Genomic DNA, 15,668 nt, shown 5'->3' on the forward strand with positions numbered 1-15,668 from the left:
GTGCACAAGACCCAGCATCCCAGCCTTCCATTGTAACAATCTCTTTCAGAGGGCCTTTCCATGGTCCTATGAAAACACACCATCCTCAAACGGAAGTATGCAGCAGACAGAGCAGATATGGCCACAGGGACCCCTGGGTCACCCATCAAGGGTGATGTATGTTGCTGCTGTAGGACTGAAATCCTTCCAGTGTTGTTGCATCATCAGGGGGATCAGGGTTTCTAAGAGCTGCACTGAGATGTGGCTCTCGGTGCTGCAGCAAAACATGGGCTATCACTGATTCAGTGGGATTGTAGATAAGTTCTGCTATATCACAATAGGCAGTGTAACTGCAACACAGGAATGTGTCTCTCTGCTGAAGGGGAGAGGGGGCTCTGCTGCAGAAGACCTGGATGACCCACTGATGCAGTGGCTTTGGGGTGTCACTGATGATGCAGTTATTTTTAGTCTCAATGCTGCAGCAAACTTGGAGATGCTTTGTTAGGGGTCTTACTCTTTGAGAGAATTTTGCTGCAAAAAATACAATATGTTGTAAATGTGCACCCAGTGTAAATATTATTTTTGCGAAGGTGCTAAAAACTGAGGGAACTTAACAACCTTTCAAATCTGATTAGCCTGCTAGGAACTGACCCAGGAATTGATATCATTATGACTGACATTTTTTGTCTCCATAATGGACAGCGCACTAATCAGGATCTAACTGAGCAGATAAAAAACAAACATCTTCGTGCTATTGACAAAAGATGAAATCCTTGCTACGCATTTATAGTTACAAACCTGAAATATGATTGCATTCCAGAAGGTACTATTTGTAGCGTCCTGCCAGCCGAGGTCCTCGCCAATGACCACGCCACACATGGAGAGCAGTTTTACACACCTTTATTCTACTGCGTGTAAGTCAGAACTTAACATTCTACGCTGCCTTCAACTCATCTCCCTAACGCTTTTGTCACAGGCCAACTACGGTGTACAGTGGGAACCAAATGAGTTCCAGCGTTCCTTTATTTATTTACAAGAAACGACTTATCCGGCTTTGTTAAATACAAAGTTACAAATGTTTGTCAAAATCAATAAAGACATGAATAATAAATAAATACACAAAATAAATACATAAATAACAATACAATTCTTCAATTAAACGTCATGGCACCTGAATCACAAGTCCTCATCGTGTCACTGGAGAGTGGAATCTGGCAGTCAACGTGTCAGTGTTCTGCACAGGTGAGGTGGAATCATCAGCAGATCCAAGTCACCGACAGCCTGTCTGCACCCAGTCTCTACATGGACATTGATGTTGGTGTGTGATGGGCCACATGGCGAACGGGAGAGGTATCTCTTGTAAGCGACTTCCCAGGATGCTGAGCAGTCACCATGTGTCCTTTGGTATTAGTGATAGTAAAGGATTCAGGCCCAAAAGGAGCATCAAACTGTCTTTTCCTGGATTGTCTGACAAGCACTCGATCTCCTTTTGTGAAGGTGACATATTTTGTATGACTTTGTCTGTCAGCATATATTTTCATCTTCTGTTTGTGACCAGAGTCCCTAGTGTGAATGTCTTCCTCAATCTTGGATCTGGGATTGGTCCATTGGGGCAGCTTGCTCGTCGTGGCTCTTCCAAACATGAAAGTTGCAGGGCTTTCCCTGTTCAGACTTCAAGACAGGAGGTACATCCACGTCATAAATATGCCATCAATTTTCTGAATTACCTTTTCATGTGTGGTGGATAAAAGGTCATCTACCAGTGTAATATGATAAAATTCATCAACAATGATTAGAAGATGATGTCCATTCTAAAGAAGACCAAAGAAATCAAAAGCAATTCTCTCCTAAGCATGGTGTGGCAATTCTGACATGTTCACTTGGTGCTGGATGAATTCAGATAAAAGACAGTGGCAAATATGAGAAGTCTTTAACTCATTTAAACACTTTTGTTGAGATATTAAAACCAGACTCGGCCACAGAGAGCTCTCTTGGTGGAAACTATTCTTTGATGTCCCTCATGGGTGATGTTGATTACTTGTTGTCGTAGGCTCTCAGGACTAACCATCCATGTAACTCACAGACTGAGGCGTTCTTGTGTCACTGAAAGTTCATCTCTCACATTTAAGAGCTTTAAATGCTCTTTTGTGTGCTTAATTTCACAGTAAAATTGGTGTAGGCCTCCCCTGTCGTGGAAGGGGTACCAGGCCATTGAAATGGTACTCTTGAAATATAGTTAGTATGATTCTGATCTTTTAGTGGATAATGAAAGATTGTATGAATATATTCCTGTAACGGCAAATCCCAACGTTCAATTTGAAGAGGAATTTTGGCTTTGGATTTGCAGAATATCGTCCAGAGAGCTTGATTATCAGTCACCACTGTGAAAGGCTTTCTGTACAAAAAAACATAGAAATATTCGCAAGCCAGCCACGACCACTGCCAAACGTTATTTTTCTGGCTGCAAGTAAGCATGTTTGATGTGTGACATGCTTTTAGTGGTGGAAGCCACTATATCTCTCCAGGCATTTGTCTGTCTGCTGTGCTGTGTAACGATTGAGCATAACTCAACAGGGCTAGCCTCATATACAACATCTGTCTGAAGTCTGGCATCAAAGTAGGCCATTTCAGTGGCACTCTGGTACTTTCAACCTATGGCTTCATTTTTTGGAAGCTCTTCTTGTCAGGAGCTCCCTGTCCTGTCTGGAATGTTGGCACCCTCAGGGGTCCCTGCTTGATCATGTTTCTGTCCGATAATGTCTTTGTTCGTTTCTCTTTTCTTGCCACTGACAATGTTTGTTTCTTTTTATTGCATTTGTTAGTGCCAGTGCTTGTTTTACCAGTGCTTGTTGCTATTGGGTGCTACTATCAGGGTACACAATATTGGACATGTGCTGTTGCTAAGCACCTGGCATGCTTATGGGTGTTGCTGAGGCACCTGCCATCATGTTAACTGCCACTGAATTGGCTATAAAAGCCCAAGCCTTGCAGCTGTCAGTGCTTGGATGAATCTCCTGGTTCCCGTTTCAGTTGGCAACTGATTCTGTCACCATTTCAGGATTTCCTCCTTCACCATCGGACAGAAGCATGCGCCGGTCCGGACTGCAGTAAGCATTGGACAGCTAAGTGCAGCGTACTTTAAGCCTGCATGTGAAGTGAAAGGCTGTGAGACTTTGACAATTTCTGTTGTTAGCAGAAGGCTTATCCTTGCATACTTGCCATGTGAATTGGAATTCTGGTATTTGGCACAAGTGACTTTTGATTCAAGACTATGGCATTTCATATTTGTATTACACTTAGTGCTTGGGGTCATTTAAGGTTTGAACTCATTTGATATTTGTATTACGCTTAGTACCTGGATTCATTTTATATTTGAACCCATTTTATATTTGTATTCAGCTTAGAACTTTGAATTATGTTATGTTTGAAATCATTAACACATTTAGGGAGTTTTTGTTTCTACACTGTTTGCATAAAACTTTGATAGTAAGACGAATGTTGCAAACTTGATACAGCGCCTTGCACATGGGAGCGTCCTGTTACACCGCTGATCGTCATGTTGTATGGACACTGTCTTATGTAGCCCTTTGTGCAAACAAAACAACGTGTCTAGGTGCCATTTGTTTACCTGGCTGTAAATGACACATATTCATAGCCAGTGACTCCTTCTTATCATCATTGTTCTTAGAGAACTATTATTTGGATTGTATTCTCCTGCAACCTAAAGACAAAGGCTGAGAGAGTATCTCAGTTCTGCTTGAGAACCAGGTGATTAAACATAACTCACTTAATATGAATGTTCTGTGTTGAGTGCACCTGTGTGGCTCAGAAATGTTTCTGTAGTCAGCTGATGCATTTCTTATTTTATAGAGAAACCCAAGTCCTCCAAAAAGCGAACCTACTCTACAAACCGATCCCCTCAAGGGAGGTGGCTGGACCAGACTATTTGGAGTAGCAGTGTCTCTTTTTCTCATCTCATTAACCCTCCCTTTTGGGACAGCTGCCGGGACTCCTGTAGTGACTTCAGTAGTGCAAAGACATGCTCTAGGAGGAGAGAGCAAAATTAATCACTCTTGCAGACAACCTGAAATTCAGGTGAGTGGCTGCCTCACAGTCTTTTACTTCTCATTCTCATGACTAATGAAAGACCCCATCTTCTTCATTAATTCGCATACCTGTGCACTGACCATAGCAAGGTCTTTTATTTATCTAGTACAGTAACTGGCAATTCCAAGAAATTATCGTAACATAGAAATGTCTTGTGGGGGATTTGCAGTAGACAGCACTTGCATTTTTTTTAATTTTATGCTTTACTCGTGTAATTCACATTTTCAGCATTCAGGGATAAGCCTGAATCATTCAGCAAACAACATACCTGCAAGAGAGCTTCGGCATATTATTTCTGTGTTGCTCTGAAAACCAATATATCATCACTATAGTAAAATGCATTTACCGCACGCTGTGTGATACGTCGAATGATGTCTAGGATAAGTTTTACATCAAAGGATACACCAAATTCGATTGATTGTGGCAAAAAAAAAAACAATATGCGTAGAAAATGGTTATTATGTACCTGGATTATTCTTCAAGTTCTAGTTTGTGGTATCTTTTATTTAAGTTGAGAAACAACCATTGCAAAATTCAATTAAGTTATCATATCAGCAATGTGCGGACCTGAATGTCACTCTCGCTCAATCGCCTTTTTTGGCCTGAAACATGTCAACTCATATTTGTACAGCTCCTTCACTGTCTCTATGAGACACAAGTACAATGGGAGAAAACAATGGTGTTGGACCAGTGGAGCGTTCAATAATTTCATGTTCAAGCAATGAATTAAGTTCCTTCTCAATAGTTTTGTGCAACAAGATGAACATCCTCATTTATATGTAACTTTATTTTCATTGTTTTGAGTTTTCTGAACCATTAAATAATGAGGGAATTTGACTTCCAATTTCATGATGAACATTCATTTTGTAATTGTGAGAAAGTCATCCTTTTTACCCTGATTACTCCCATAGTTTGATTGATACTGGTGGTAGCTGACTCTGTTTGTGCCCTGGGTTCTGCTAACCAGACCCAGGGCTAGTGCTCTGTGCAAAAGGTATACGGTAATTAGGTGCAATTACAATTGGGATATAAACCTAAATGTAAGCCCCTAGTATATGGTAGGGCATGTATGTGTAAAGGCCCTGCAGATTTAATGCACTTCGGTGTGCACTGCCCTGTTGTCTACTGTAATTTTATTTCTAATTTTTTTTTAATTGTTCATCAGCATCAAATATACATTTTCATTACATATCTCATAAGAAAAAGAAAAGAAACAAAAATTCATTTCAGCAAATTAACCCCTGTAATAAGCTCACCATGCAAATGCTAACTATATTGATTCTTGCTAACTCAAAGTCGTTCAGGCCATTAAATATCTTGCTACTTCCTTAAGCCTCCCCCAATCTTAACTTCCATTCTATTATTGGAGCCCAGATCCGTCTCGCAGCCTCTCTTCTTGCCCTTCCCTTTTTTTCAAATAGGGCCTGTTCCAGCGTGTATATGACCAAAACCCTGGAGACCCATTATTGTATTGTCGGCGGGCTGGGGTCCTTCCATAACGATGCTATGCATAATCTGCTTAGTGCCATGGCCATATACAAAAACTCGTAATGAGGTACTTCCAGGCCATCCTTTGTTACCCCTAAGATCATCACTTCATCTAGTAATGCTATATTCATTCCCAGCGAGTTCTTAAAAACTGCTCCAATTCTTGTTTATACATATCTAAAGCAGGGCATGAAGCAAACATGTGGATAGTATCGGCTTGGGTAGACTGACATCTTGGACAGGTTACACCACTCGTTCCACCCCACTGTGCCACCCTGTGGGGGGTATGGTATAATTCAAACAACGTTTTATATTGCTTGGTTTGCACGTTTGCTGCTCTCAGCACAGTATTTGACAGTTTTAGCGACTTCTCGGCCTCATTCCCTGTCAGCCCTAATTTGGTTCTCCATTTCTCATACATTTTTTCAGAGTCATCCTCTTTGTATTTACATATTTCACCATATAGTTGTGATATGGAGCATCCTGTCTCATTTCTTATATCTTCAATTAAATCTATTTTCTGCATATCAGCACCCCCACCATGCTTCTTTAATAAGACGGACCTGACTTGTAGATATTTATAAAAATCTCTATGCCTTAGATTATATAACCGTTGAGCATTCTCGTAAGTGATTATCCCTGCCGCCCCTATAAGATCTCCTATAGTTCTTACCCCTGCCTATCCCATCCTTTCATTATTGAGTCATGAAATACTCCTGGGAGCGATGGGTTCCCATACAGCGGTGTATAGTAATTCATTCTCCCCAATTTTATCTTCTTCTTAATGATGGACCATACTGTTATTGCGGCCCCCAGGGTCTTAAAACGTACCTTCTTATTGTAGCTTTTCTCATCATATTTAAGAAGCCATCTGTCCGAGTCTTTAACCAAGAGTTCAGACACGTCTGGAATCCCATCCCTCCCTCTCCATTTATCCGTTATATCCCCCCCCCCAACATCCCTCTTATATACTGCAAAACTGTAGCCCAATAATAGGCTTTGAAGTCGGGAAGCATCAGCCCGCCACGTTCTCGGGGTAGCGACAAACATTTTTGACTACGGCGTGTTTTTCCTCCAGCCCAAATGAATCTATTTGTTACCCCTTCCAGCTCCCTAAACCACTTATTATCAAATAAAAGGGGGATAGTCCTAAAAAGATAAAGCACCTTAGGTAAGAATGACATTTTTATCAAATTACACCGGCCGATTGTAGTCAAATGTATATTGTTCATTCTATTAAAATCAAGCTTGTCCTTTCTTATTATCGGGTCTATGTTTTTTGCCACAACTGTCAAAACGTCTGAGGTAATTAAAACCCCTAAATATACCGCTGTTCCAGTAATTCTTTGATCTACCATAGTTATTTTTTGATTTATTACAATCTGCGTTTTGTCTGCATTTAACTATCCTGATAACTTTCCGTATATCGCTGCCTCTTCTTCTATCTCCCGTAATGCCGATTCAGGATCGCTTGATGTGACCGCCAAATCATCCGCGTATCCCAGAATTTTTGTTTCGCATCCATTCAAAACTATTGGCCAGATATCTCTATTCTGCTCTATTCTTCGTATGAATGCATCTATATACAAGGCAAAGAGGAGCGGGGAGCAAGGACACCCCTGTCAGGTTCCCCGCCCAATCGTTATTATATCACTCATTTCTCCCATGATTCTGAGTCTAATTCTTGGGTTAAGATATAATGCTCTTACAGCCTTTATGAACATGTTCCCAAGGTTTACCTTCTCTAACACTGCCCAGAGGAATCCCCACGAGACCCTATTGAATGCTTTTTCTGCATCTAGTAGTATTAGTGACATAGGATCTTGTGAGGCTGCTGTTCCATCAAACAGGGTTAATACTCTCCTGACATGCTCTGCGGTGCCTCTCCCAGAGATGAACCCATGTTGTCTGGGGGATACGATCTTTCCTATTCTACTCCCTAGTATATTTGCCAGGATTTTCGAGTATATTTTTACATCACTGTTCATTAAGCTAATAGGTCTGTATGACCCAGGATTAGTTGGAGTTTTTTTTTTTTAATAAACACAATCATAACTGCCTCACACCAAGACTCTGGGGGGGGTGTGCCATTTTGAATATTAGTTATTAAACTAAAAAAATGCTCCTCTATTTCAGACATAAAGGTTTTATAGAATTCTAATGGGATAGAATCCCGGCTTACCGCTTTCCCTGCTGGAAGATCCATGATTGCTCTATGCATTTCCCCCCGATTGAGCGTTGTTTCCAGAGCCCCCTTATCCTCCGCATCCAATTTTTCCAGATTTGCTCCTTCAAGAAACTCCTCAATATCCCTTATCTCAACCCCTTGATCAGGGCTGTATAGTAGTTGATAAAACTCCTGAAACCTTGCGCATATGTCCCTAGGTGCTGTGACTATGCCACCATCATGAAGCATGATCTCCGCAATATCCCCCCTTTGCGGCCGCCTGCCGTGTTCGAATAGCTAGTATGCGGCCAATGTGCTCACTGTATTCATATTGTTCTTTCCTCCATGCCAGGTATTTCCCTGCTGCCTTAGATGCAAATATCTCCCCCACTGCTGCTTTTGCGAGTGTTAGTCTCTGCAATATTACAGTAATATCTTGCTTGGACCTAATAGCGACACCAATTTCTTCTTCAATATTAGCCACCATCCCTATTCTCCCTGCCACCTCCTCCCTTTCGGACTTGTTTCGTCTAGCTGAGAAGCTAATTGTCTCTCCCCTTATGCCTGCTTTCATTGTATCCCAGACTATGGCGGGGGAAGCTGTACCTTTATTTATCTCAATAAACCCTTTCATCCATTCTTTCATATGATCAATGTACTTAGCATCTTGTAGCAGGGCTCTCTCAAAAGTCCAGTTCGAGGTCTGTTTGTGTTGCGCAGGAATTGTAATATCTAAGATCAGCGGGTTATGATCCGACATGACCCGTGGGAGCCGGCTCACTTTGCCTATAGCTGCTATTGAAGGGGAAACCAAAAAATAATCTAGCCTTGCTAAAGCTTTGTGGGGTGCAGAAAAATACGTGCTGCCCCCACCAACATTATGTTGCTGCTCCCATATATCTACTAAGCCATTGTCTTCCATTAGCCTTATCAAAGCCATATGGCTTCTCTTTTTTCTCCCCACAAATTTTTTAGGGTCATTCTTCCATAACCCATTCAAGCCATTAATATTCAGATCCCCACATACCACCAAGGGCTGGGGCCAATTAGTTAGTTGTACATTCATAGCATTAATAACTTCAGGGTCATCAACTGTCGGGGCTTATAATGAGCATAGAGTAAAGCTAAATCCCTGCGCCTGGCATTCCATCAGCACCCAACGCCCATGTGCATCTGCTTTTTGTCTTTTAACAACCACCCAGCCCTGCCGCGCTAATACAGCCACCCCTCGCATCCTCGTCCCTTGTGTCGTACAAACAAGTAATTGATAGCCTAGCTGCCCCAATAATCCCTTTTGAGCAACCTCTATATGGGTTTCCTGCAAACATAGCAAGTCAACATGAATTGTCTTTAAATACTCCCTCACCACCCTTCGTTTCCTCCCATCATTCAATCCACAAATATTCAATGTACCTATCCGCATTGATATTCTTGTTTTATCCTCAAATCCTCATTCTGCCTTTCTTCAACTCTCTCATCTCTCACATTTTGGTGTTTCTGATCTTCCCCTTGTCTTGTCTTATCTTGATGTGATGATTTTCTTATTTTTTTCCCTCCTTCCCCCTCCCCCCTCCCCCCCATGTGTTAGAGCAAGCAGGCCGCTGGCCTCTGTGATGGAGTCTGGCTATCGACTCCCCTCTGCCGACCTTTATACTTACATTAAATTGCCTGATTAAGTTACTTTCACTTTGATATCCCCTTCACCCAATTCACCCGTGTCCTTTCCATTGCCCTCGTCGTTATATTACATTGTTCTCTTTTTATCGCTAATCAACATGTGCAGTCCACTTTGCCCCTGACCCTCCATCATCCATATGCTATCTCTTTGTATATTATACATTATACATTAGACAAGGCTAAGCCCATCTAGAACCAACATATCTTTGAATCTCTCCACGAAACAAAACAAAAGGGGCTAAATAGAGATAAAGTCCTCAAGAGACCTCAAGAGTCCTCAAGGATTGTCTCTAGCTTCATTGCTGGCTTCACCACTGGCGCAGATCGTGTCAGATACGCTCCACAGGATCCGGATCACGATCATAAGGCCCACCTCCAAACGTCACAAAAACTCCGAATTATCAACAGAGTATTTGAGCCATTAGGCGAGGGGTAAATGTAAAATAATAAACAGGGAAGGGAAGGAAGGGGTCTGCTGGGAAGGGATGTACCTGGAACGACAAAACATACAGGGGTCAGAACACCATCCATCCAGCAATCAACACACCCAATGTATTTCCCTAACAAGCCAATATACCTGGGAGTTCGTGGTAGGCTACTGTAATAGGTTTCTCAACTCCACCTCTTGGAAGTAATACTTGTCACCTATAAGAAGTGTAAACATTGTGAGAACATAATCACAGTTATCAATGACACAAAAGAACCTGATATGCTTCCCCCTATCCTACCATTGTTTTATGTGATAACTCTTGGTATAAGGGGTTCCAGAGGTGTTCCTCCTAACACTTAAGTAGTAGCGAACTGTGCTGAGAAAAGTATATGAACGAGGAAGAATAACCACAGAACACGGTAATGCGTGGGAATGCAAGAACCACAGCACTCCGCTCTGTTTCATCCACAGACTCAGAGAAGTCAGCAAGTATCACCCAGGTACTGGAAACATTCAAAGAAAAAGAAACACAGGATAATTGTTGAATAGAACCATGTCCAAAAGTTTCCATAAAGGCACAACAATCCCAGATAAATAGATTACTCAAACGGCAACGTGTAGCTGCGACCGCCACCACGCTCCGCCTGAATATGAAGTGCACACACAACAGTACATGAAGAAACGGCAGCGAGTGGTGCTCCCTACCACTTCGCTCCGCTCTCCGTCTTTGTCGTTGCCAAGAAACGTGAACAAGAATAATTCTTCCGAAACCACAATTAAAACGGCAGCGTGTGGCAAGGCTACCACTGCGCTCAACCCAAATTCACCGTAGGGACAAAGGCGCTGCAGTTCCTTCACTGCACGCCCCTTGAATCCGGCCAAGCGCGGTAAACAACCACTGCGCTCCAAAGCTGAGAGTACAAATAAATAGCGGGGACCCGCTCCTACCGTTTCGCCGACGAACCTGTCACAACAGTGCCCCAGACGTCCACAACAGTATAGCGGGAAGAGCAGCGAAGAATCCGCTCAGAGTCCAAACACAGAATTACACGCAACAGGAAGCGTGTCTCACTTCCACATATAGCCTCAGCCGAGGCTTCTGGGAATTGTAGTCTTTTCCAGACCTAACCTGATTGCATACCGTACGGCCCTCCTAACAACGTCATGCAGGCGCTTAGACGGATCCTGACAGATCGTGTCCATGTATCCTTTTGCTTGAATTTCAGAGAAAAAAACCCTGGTAGAGTTTTTATAAATTATTTTAAGTTTTGCCGGGTTCATTAGGTAGGCCTGCAGGCCCATCTTATGACATGGATCCAATAGTTCTCTGAGTCTCCACCTTCTTTCAACGGTGCTATGGCAGTAGTCTGGGGTTGAGAAGAAAGACTGACTCTCAAACGAGCGCCTAGCATTAGGCCGAGCTTTTGCGTACACTTCTTCTCTCAATAGAAAATTGCCAAAGTACACCAATATGGCTCTCGATCTTGGTGCCCCCTCTGTGGCAGAAGGTCCTTTCTTTTTTATGGTCATTGGGAATCTATGCACTCTTTGTATTTCCCTGTCCCAATTCCAATGGCTCAGTTCCGGGAAAGCTCCTTTAAACATTTTCAGAGCATACGCCCTAATATCCCTACCTTCTGCCCCTTCCTCTGTGCCCGGATTCTAAGGTTGTTTCATCTCTGGCGGTTCTCTAAGTCCTCTAGCTTGCACTGGGCATCCACCATCTGCTTTTCATATCCTATCAGCCTAGCCGAGTCTTTAGCTTGTTGGTCTTCCATCATGCCCGTTCGATCTTCCAGGTCAGTCATCCTCGTGTTTGTGGCTGTGCAAATCTTAGCCACCTTCTTTATAGCGCCTTGTAGATGCTTGGTTGCTAGGCGTTTTTTTTTCCCCTCAGCTTTTGTCGCATCCTGCAATTGCTTAATTGAGTTTAGAATTAGCTGAAGCATGGGTTCTGTTGATGGTGTCGATCCCTGTGCCCCCCCAGTCATCGAATCCTCGTTCTCGGTATAGGTAAGCTGTGTAGCTGAGTAATCCCAGTTTAAGCCAGCTTCTGTTTCGGTGCCTGCTACGCTGATTCGCCTGCGGCTGCTGCCAGCTTTCTCTTGTGACTGCGTACTTCTCTGTTGCCTGGACAATCTTTTTTTCCTTGGCTCTGGACCTTTTCCCTTTGATGTAGATCCGCTTTCGCCTTCAGAGTTTATGGCCAGACTTGAATCTGTGTGTGTCCCACCATTCTCCTCCACGTCAGAATGTGTGTCCTTGGATGCATCTGACCCGTCTGTTACTGAGTAGAAATTATCTAATGGATCTGCATTATCCTCCAGCCCACTCGGGCCACTATTTGCTACTATTTTCTGCACCAGTAGTCCAGTTTGTTGCAGTGTAGTGATTGCTATCTCAGGGGTTCCGCCTGCGATTATATCCATATTTGACGCCGTTACTATAAATTCAGTGGGGCGTATATCTTCCTCTGCGGTATCCACTATGTTGTTGATGTCCATAATATCACTCCACTGAGTCTTTGTTGAGGGAGTACTGGGCGGCTCAGATGTACTAGCAGCGGCATCTATTTTAGCCGTTTTGGCTATGTTGGAGGGGGCAAAATATCCAGTGATGTTTTTGATTGCCCAGTTAGCTGTGCAGTGTTCATTGCAGCCTGCTTTCTAGCTCTTGTTTTGCTCCAAGCCGCTGTGCCTTCTTCGTTCAAAGCATTCGGGGCATACAGTTCCTTATCAAGTCCGGTCAAGTCAGGTCGGAATTTATATAGCGCACTACATACCCAGAGGGTCTCAAGGCGCTTGAGGAAGGGGGTAGGTTTATTTATCGAATATCCAGGTTTGAAGCTGTTTTCTGAAGGCTAGGTGGTTTTGAGTAAGGCGTAGGTGGGTGGGAAGGGAGTTCCAGGTCTTGGCCGCTAAGTAGGAGAAGGATCTTCCCCCCATGGTGGCTTTGTGGATGCGCGGCACAGCGGCGAGGGCTTGGTTGACGAACGCAGCTGGCGGGTGGGGGTGTAAAAGGAAAGGCGCGTGTTGAGGCAATCAGTTCCAAGTTCGTATAGGGCTTTGTGTGCATGGGTAAGTAGACGGAACGTTATCCTCTTGTTGATGGGGAGCCAGTGGAGGTCTTTCAGGTGAGCGGAAATGTGGTCTGTGCGGGGGATGTCTAGTATGAGTCTGGCTGAAGCATTTTGGATGCGTTGGAGTTTTTTCTGCAGTTTTGCGGTGGTACCGGCGTAAAGGGTGTTTCCGTAGTCCAGACGGCTTGTAACCAGTGCGTGGGTGACCGTTTTTCTTGTTTCGGTGGGGATCCAGCGAAATGTTTTTTTGAGCATGCGTAGGATGTTGAAGCATGATGATGAGACGGCGTTGACTTGTTTGGTCATCGAGAGTGAGGAGTCCAGGATGATGCCTAGGTTCCGTGCGTGATCCGTTGGTATGGGGGCTTTTCCTAGTGCCGTTGGCCACCAAGAGTCGTCCCAGGCGGAAGGGGGTGCGCCTAAGATAAGGACTTCAGTTTTGTCCGAGTTTAGTTTCAGACGGCTGTGCTTCATCCACTCGGCTACTTCTTTCATCCCTTCATGTAGGTTGGTTTTGGCGGAGATTGGGTCTTTGGTGAGTGAAAGGATCAGCTGAGTGTCATCAGCGTAGGAGATGATGTTGAGGTTGTGTTGACGTGCGATGGTTGCGAGGGGGCTCATGTAGACGTTGAAGAGGGTGGGGCTGAGTGATGATCCTTGCAGGACGCCGCAGGTGACTTCGGTGGCCTCTGACTTAAAAGGGGGGAGGCGGACTCTCTGAGTTCCTCCAGCGAGGAACGAGATGATCCAGTCTAATGCTTTTCCTTGAATTCCGATGTCTCTGAGGCGTTGAATCAGGGTGCTATGGCAGACTGTGTCGAAGGCTGCAGAGAGGTCAAGGAGGATGAGGGCGACTGTTTCTCCGTTGTCCAGTAGTGTTCGAATGTCGTCTGTTGCTGCGATGAGGGCGGTCTGGGTGCTGTGTTTGGCTCGGAATCCAGACTGAGAGGAGTCGAGTGATTTGTTGGTTTCGAGGAAGGCGGCGAGCTGATTGTTGATGGCTTTCTCAATGACTTTGGCAGGGAATGGGAGGAGCGAGATGGGGCGGTAATTTTTGAGTTCGGTGGGGTCAGCTGTGGGCTTTTTCAGAAGGGCGCTGAGTTCGGCGTGTTTCCAGCTTTCTGGGAATGTGGCGGAGTTCAGGGAGCAGTTGATGACGTCTCGGAGATGGGGTGCGATAATGGAGTTTGCTTTGTTGAAGATGTGATGGGGGCATGGGTCTGTAGGGGATCCTGAGTGGATGGAGTTCATTAGGCGGATGGTGTCTTCTGTGGTGATTGGGTTCCAGTCGAAAAGGTTATTCGGAGGAGTTACAGCTTCGGAGGTAAGTGAGGTTGACTGGTTTACGGGTTGGTTGTCAAAGCTGTTATGAATGTCGGCGATTTTGTCATGGAAGAATGAGGCTAGGGAGTCGCAGAGGACTTGAGAGGGGGTGATGTCGTTTGAGCTGGCGGTGGGGTTGGAGAATTCTTTGATGATGTTGAAAAGTTCTTTGCTGTTGCGGGCGTTGTTGTCTAGTCGGTCTTTGAGTGATGATTTCTTGGCTGTCCGGATTAGTTGGTGATGTTTGCGGGTTGCGTTTTTGAAGGCGGCTTGGGTGATAGTGTTTGGGTCTTTTTTCCAAGTTTCCTCGAGGGAACGACAGAGCTTCTTGGATTATTTACGGCCATCGTTGAACCAGGGGGCGTTCTTGCTGCCTTGTTTGGTTTGATGTTTTTTCAAGGGAGCTAGTTTGTCGGCGGTTTGGGTTAACCATTGTGTGAAGTTGATGGCGGCTTGGTTAGGGTTCGTTGAGTAGGCCGGGGGTTTTTGAAGAAGCGATGTGGAGATCTGGTCGATGGTGATTTTGCTCCAATTTCTTCGCAGAGTTGGTTGAGGGAGGTTGTGGATCGTGGTCTTATTGTAAGTGAAGTGGATGCAACTGTGGTCCGTCCAGTGGAGGGGTGTGGTGTGCGTGAAGGAGATATGCTTGCTGGAAGTGAAGATAGGGTCGAGTGTGTGTCCTGCATAGTGTGTGGGGGTGTTAACAAGTTGTTTGAGTCCGAGATTGGCGAGGTTGTCCAGGAGGGTGGTAGTGTTACTGTCGTTGCTCTTTTCCAGGTGGAAATTGAGGTCTCCCAGTAGAATGTATTCTTCCGAGGGGAGGGCGTGTGGGGTGATGAAGTCAGTGATGTCTTCGCTGAATCTAATGCGGGGTCCTGGTGGCCTGTAGAGGAGGGTGCCTCTAAGTGTGGTCTTGGGGTCGGTGTGGATCTGGAAGTGAAGGTGTTCTGCGATAGTTAGTTTGTCTTCTGAGCTGGTTGAGACGCGGATGGTGTTCTTGTGGACGATGGCGATGCCTCCTCCTGTTTGGAGGGTGCGGTCCTTACGGATGATCTTGTAGCCGTCCGGGATGGCTATGGTGATGTCTGGAGCTGAAGAGGCATTCATCCAAGTTTCTGTTAGGAAGGCGATGTCCGGAGAAATGGTGTTGAGTAGATTCCAAAGGTCGATGGCGTGTTTGTGAACCGAGCGGGTGTTGAGAAGGATGCATTTGAGGTGGTTGGTATTGGATCTTTGTTTGATGTTTGAGGGTTTGGTGTGGGTCTTAATGCAGCTGAATTTGCAGGAGTGGCAGGTGAAGGGTCCGTGGGTGTGTCCTGGTGCTGCTTGGGCGCAGTTAGGGAATCGGCCGGGGTTAAGTGCTAAGAGGGTGGAGGCGTTGTATGTAATGCAGGTGGGGTGGGTGGTACGGGAGCCAG

The sequence above is a fragment of the Lissotriton helveticus genome, chromosome 7, assembly GCF_964261635.1.
Source record: "Lissotriton helveticus chromosome 7, aLisHel1.1, whole genome shotgun sequence".
NCBI lineage: Eukaryota > Metazoa > Chordata > Amphibia > Caudata > Salamandridae > Lissotriton > Lissotriton helveticus.